The sequence below is a fragment of the Orcinus orca genome, chromosome 3 (genome assembly GCF_937001465.1).
Source record: "Orcinus orca chromosome 3, mOrcOrc1.1, whole genome shotgun sequence".
Lineage (NCBI taxonomy): Eukaryota > Metazoa > Chordata > Mammalia > Artiodactyla > Delphinidae > Orcinus > Orcinus orca.
In genome coordinates, this window is record NC_064561.1 from 7,961,663 (window position 1) to 7,967,662 (window position 6,000).

A 6,000-nucleotide genomic window follows, 5' to 3' on the forward strand; every position below is an offset into this window, starting at 1 on the left:
CATGACCCATCAATTCCACTCCCAGGCATATGCCCAAGTGAAATAAAAGCACGTTTACCCAGAAACTTGTACATGACAGCACTGATTTGAAACAGACTGTCAGCTATTTCTCCAGCAAAGATGGGTTTATTCAGGATCAGCAGAGAACTGCAATTCAGGGTGTGCAACCACCGCAAGCTGTGTGCATGTCTCCCCAGAGTAAGGGAAGGAGAATGCTTTTACAGAATGGATAAGGACTTTGGGAGGGTTATAGTAAACAGTCTACGGTTTTTCACTGACTGAATCTTTGCCAAGAAAGGGGTCTTTCTTCTTCCTCTTGGGCTCTGCTATGATTGCAGGGTGTGGGAGCTCCCCCTTCTGCTCTCCTGACTCTATTTAATTAATTTGTTTAATTAAACAAGTTTTATTTAAACAAATAAACGTTTATTAATTTTTATTAATTTTTTACAGATGCTTATAGCAACATTTTTCATAATAGTCAAAAGGTAGTAACAATCCAAATGTCCATTAACAGATGAATAAAGAAAATGTGCTATGCCCATATAATGGAATATTATTCAGCCATAAAAACAAAGGAAGTATTGATACCTGGATATCCCTTGAAAAAATTATGTAAATGAAGCCAACAACAAAGTCCACATATTACATAATTCCATTCATATGAAGTCAGTGAATACTGAAATCTATAGAGACAAAAAGTAGATAAGTGACTGCCTGGGGCCTGAAGGAGGAAAATGGGAAGATACTGATAGCTAAAGGGTACAGGGGTTTCTTTTTGAGATAATGGAAATGTTCTAAAATTGACCACAGGGACTTCCCTGGTGGTCCAGTGGTTAAGACTCCACATTTCCACTGCAGGGGGCACAGGTTCCATCCCTGGTTGAGGAACTAACATCTCGCATGCCACGCAGTGGTGGCCAAAAATAAAATAAAAAATAAAATAAAATAAAAAAAATAAAAAAAGTAAAATTGACCATAGTGATGAATATACTGAAAACCACAGCACTGTACATGTTAAAGTGGTCCATTGTACATTTTAAAGTGGTCCATTGTATAGTATGTGTTGCATCTTAACAAAGCCTTTCAAATAAATGGCTAAATGCATTAAGAGTCTGCAATCCAATCTCTTAAGCATATTAATAGTTTCTGGGTACATCCCACATTTATATGATGTGGGACATTTATAATTTAATGTGGGACATTTATAACAATTATAATATTGTGGGACATATATGACATTTATAATTTATTGTTTTTCTTTTATCAGTGAAAACAGGAATTTTGCTCTAGGGCTATTACAGTTGTTTACTTCTCAGAGTGCTTTAAGAACACACTGAAAAACTAATGTAAAACATACATCTAGGGCTTCCCACTAGGGCGCAGTGGTTGAGAGTCCGCCTGCTGATGCAGGGGACACGGGTTCGTGCCCCGGTCCGGGAGGATCCCACATGCCGCGGAGCTGCTGGGCCCGTGAGCCATGGCCGCTGAGCCTGCGCGTCTGGAGCCTGTGCTCCGCAACGGGAGAGGCCACAGCAGTGAGACGCCCGCGTACCGCAAAAAAACAAAAAACAAAAACCAAACCCATACATCTAAGAATTTAATGAACATGTCTCATAGCTTGTGACTGGTGAGAGGAGATCCTCCTGCTCCAGTCTGGCCTGGTCCTGGCAACCGACTTGCTCCTCAAAGTGTCGGTTCATCTAGAAACAGCTTTGAGTAACCTGCTTACACCTGTGCCCCATTCAGGTCCGAAGCAGGATTTGGTTGAAAGCAAAGATCCTTGGAGGGCCAGAGCGGAAGCCGGGTCTGCTTGGCCACGTGACCTCCACCTGCTGTTAACTCTGGGGGCGGGGTGGTGGTGGTGGTGAGAGGGGGTCCTTGCGAACAGTCCTCTAGCAGGCACATCAAGGGCAGGTGGGTGGGGCGACGCTCGGCTGGGCGTGGACATCGCTACGCCTTGTGGATGCGCCGGGATCGCGGCTTACCGGCACTTAACCGCCTCAGGTGTCTCTGCTGGACCGTCTGTTGCGCCTTGACCTGCCCGGGCCGCGGGAGTGGAAGGGAGGACGCCGGGGACCCCAGAAGGGGGGAAATGGTGAGTGTGCGGGGCCATGTGTCCCAGGACGGGGAGGGGGGATTGAGTCGGAACCTGCCGTGGCGGGACACTAGCCTCCCTGCAGTCAACTCTGGAGTCTGCGAACTCGCGTGGGCCGGGGGCGCCGCTCGGACCTCAGTCCCCTCCGTCTTGCTAGTGGGGGCGGGGCCGGCAGCCGGGACCCCGGGAGTCCTGTCCCGTCGCTTCGCGCCGCGACTTCGGCTCCTGGGTAGCTCTGCGCCCGCAGCCCCCCGAGTCCCCCAGATTGTACGGTGACCTTGGGGAGGGTCATCAAGGGACAGTCGTGACTCGGTTTCCGGGGTTCGTGCGTGGGAGGAGCTGTGGTCTGTGGTGTCCCCAGTCCCTGTTTTCTGCCCAGGCGGCACCCATTCTCTTTCGAATTTTTTAAAATTTTAGGAAGCAGGACCTCAAATCCATGACACTGTCCCCCAAGCCTAGCTCTTCCTAGGACTGGCAGTAAATCCCTAAACTTTCAGATCCCTCCCACCTTCCCAAGGCCCACTTGCCCTCTCGAATTCACAGCATCATTATCAGCTGTTCGTTCTCCGTGGTGCATTTCAAACGGACCCAATATTTTAATTGTTTATTCTCCACAGCCGATGGATGGCTCGTTTTAAAAGATTTATTTTTTGTTTGTGGATATTTTACATGAAAGGAAATCAGAGAATTACCAGCTGGAACTACTTTATATGAAATCCTTGTGTCTCTCCCCCTGGATCTTTCCTGGATACCTATGTCCTATGGGAAGTCTTTGGGGCAGCGGTACGTCTTTGGAAACTTCCCTGGGTGTTCTCACCTGTCAGCCCTACCCCTCTCTGTGTTTGTCACCTTGAAAGATTTATTCACTTATTTGAGTCTCAGTTTTTCAATATATAAAATGTATTTAATTAATAGATCTTGAAAGACAGTATAAAATATTTACAAAGAAGTGAGTTTCTAAGAAATGAAATAATGTATTTCAGTATTATTACGTTTGTTCCGTTTATTTCTTGTTTCCTTTTTACTCCCCTGGGAGCGTGTATAAATATTCTGAGGTCTTGTTAGGAGCCAAACTTGGGTCTGCTCGCCCACACATAGTAAAGCCAATCTACTGACCCTGGGATGCGGTGAAGGAAAGTGCAGCATTTATCGCAGGGCACCAAGTAAGGAGTCCAGATAGCTAGTGCTTAAAAGTCCTGAACTCCCCAAAGGCTTTCAGGGAAAGATTTTTAAAGATGGGGTGAGGGAGAGGGTGTTGTGGGGTGTATGATCAGCTTGTGCGCATTCTTCTGATTGGTTGGCAGTGAGGTAATTGGGAGTCAGCATCATCAACCTTCTGTTTCCAGCTGTTCTGGGATCTAGGTGCTGGTGGGCAGCACACAGTTAACATCTTCCACCTGGTGAGGATTTCAGTATCTGCAGAACAGCTCAAAGGACATGGCTGCGAATATTATCTATAGCTCTTGAGGAGGAACTAAAGGTTCTTGACTTTAATGGCTAAAGTCTTATTATTTTATATTGCTTGACTGTTGTCCTTTTTTCCTGCATTTTCTCACTTCTCTGATTAAATTTACGCTTTGGAACTCTGGGAAGGCCTAGGAGTCTAAAGTTTTTCTACAGACAAGAGGCAGGTGGAGGACATGGCGGGGGGTGGGGGGAGGAGATCTGTTCTGGAAGACCCCATAGGGTCCTGCTTGGTTACAGTCTGTCCTTATTTTGGGGGCGTTTCAAGTGGAATATCAGGTCTTAGACTCGCAACACTTAGAAGTGTTCAAATGTGATTGTTTTCCAAGCAGTTTCTTGCTGTGGAAATAATAATTAACTGTTATATTCATTTCTGAAGGGAATAGATATTTGTGAGTTTTCTCGTTGAACTAGCCTTGCAAATTTCTTCCCTCCTTTACACATAAACGCTGCTTTTGAGTGACTTTACTGCATTCTCCAAACAGTGGGTTCGTCACTTTTAAAATGTCAATGCTGGTCCAGAGCAACTTGGCTGGGAGCAGAGTTTGAGGTCAGTGTCTCTTAGCGAAGCCCCCGCCTTGAGGCTGCAAAGGGAAGGACTTGAAGGCCAGTTGGTTCTTCCTGAAAGCCTCCCGCTGCAGATGCTTACCTGCTCACACCCACCTGGAAGGAGCCCTTTCTACTGAGAGAAGCTCCAACCCTGGAAAGCTGGGGATGCACCTGCAATGGGGGTGGCAGCGTGGAGTGATGCCCTTTCTGAGGCTGTAACTATAGTCCCTTTGTGCCTGTTTCTAGATGTAGGTTGGAGTTTGGCATCCACAGCTTAGGCATGATCCAAGTAATTTGTGCCCATTGAGAAAATCTGTGAAGGTCACGCATTCTGTCTTCTGACAAAGGGTCTTGAATTTGGGAGTTCTCTGGGTCAGAACCTTTAGTTGAATTTGGGTGAGAGTTTCCTCATTGTGAGAATGGAAGCCTGGGAGAGGAAGCTTTTTCCATTATTCCCCAGGGAGAGGAGGGCAGGCGGAGCTCCCAGAGTTTATTCTTGTGACTGCTCTGGTGTCCCCACCCTCCTTCTCCAGGGACTGACCTGGCCTGGCGGTTCTATCTCAACGAGGACAGTCTGGAGCCCAAAACTTGGGAAGGTGTTTCACTTTCAGAATGTAGCTTTTGCTTCTAAACTGTGGGGCTCAGGCTGCGTATTTCAGCTGATTCGAATATTTGTGATTTTTCCCCTTGATTCCTTTATCTGTTGATTATTAGGGCCCTGTAACTGATTTCCCTTAGCAGTTTGTAATTTTATTTCCTGTGGGAGTGTGTGAGACTTTTAATTTCTTGGGCTTTGAGAATGTAAGTTGACTGAAAGATACAGTGTGTGTTGGACGAGAAAATTCTGGAGACAAATAGAATATTTGCTCCTTTTAGGGCAGAGAACCTCAAGATGTGAGATGGGTAAATTTAAATTTTCAGGTACATTTTCCATTTTTAAATTAGGTTTTCTATGTGCATATCCCTGAGAATTTTGATATTTAAAAGCCTATACTATTGCCAAGCCAAATGAATTTCCATTTTAATTGATGGGAGGAAAACTACTCAAAGCTTACTTAAATCTTTAAGAACCATGCTATGTTTATGGGATTAGGCCCAAACCTTTAGTACATTATAATATGCAACCCATTCCCCCAAAGACCCTCCAGTTTGATATATAAGGACAAACTCTGATGCCTCCTGTTATTTTTTTTCATTTTTAAAGTTCACTGTTTATACCCAACCTTGTTCCAGAAGGGGTTTAAGGTAGCTTAAAATAGCCTCTTGTTTAGTTAGGAAGAGATTTGAAAATTTTCATTTTTTTTTTATGGCTTAAGCTTTTATAACCATTAAGGTTTAAAGGACTATATCTTAGAATGGTTTCCTATGCAGAAAAGTTAAAATTAATGAATTTTAAAAAGCAAAGGTAAGTTAAAAATACAGGCTAACAGATAATCGGGTAGGTAATAAATTACGTACTGTTTATTTTAATAATGCATGTTAAGGTTAAAAAAACTCTGTAAGATAAGAATCTAACTTAAGAAGATTCCCCACCAGCATATCCTGGGCACCTCTAGTGCTCTTGCTTCAGCCACCCCAATACCTGTGTTGGTCATTTCTTGAGCTTCTTGTGTTTCTTTATATAAAAACAAGCAATTGCAAATGCATTTTTTTTCTTACACATTTGCGCTTGTAATGAGCAGACGCCCCATTTTTTTCTGTTTTTGGCTGCGTGGCTTGTGGGATCCTAGTTTCCAGGCCAGGGATTGAACCCCGGCCCCCTGCAGTGGCAGTGTGGACTGGACTCCCCATTTTTGGGTGTTTGACAGCTCACAGCTTAAGCCTCACCCCACCCTCTTCCTCTCGTGCCCCCACCTGGACAAGCTGATGAGAAAGCCTGGGTGGTCTCTCCC

The 6,000-nt window shown here is 44.8% G+C and overlaps 1 protein-coding gene across 1 annotated transcript in view; it reads left to right on the forward strand.

The window, feature by feature from the left end:
- PRKCSH (protein kinase C substrate 80K-H) overlaps positions 1–5,006 on the forward strand; it is a 140,382-nt gene extending 135,376 nt beyond the window's left edge. Inside the window, exon 17 of the mRNA XM_049708501.1 lies at positions 4,992–5,006. The gene's annotated coding sequence lies outside the window, so the exon portion shown is untranslated. The remainder of the gene's footprint in view (positions 1–4,991) is intronic.
- Positions 5,007–6,000: the final 994 nt, after the last annotated feature.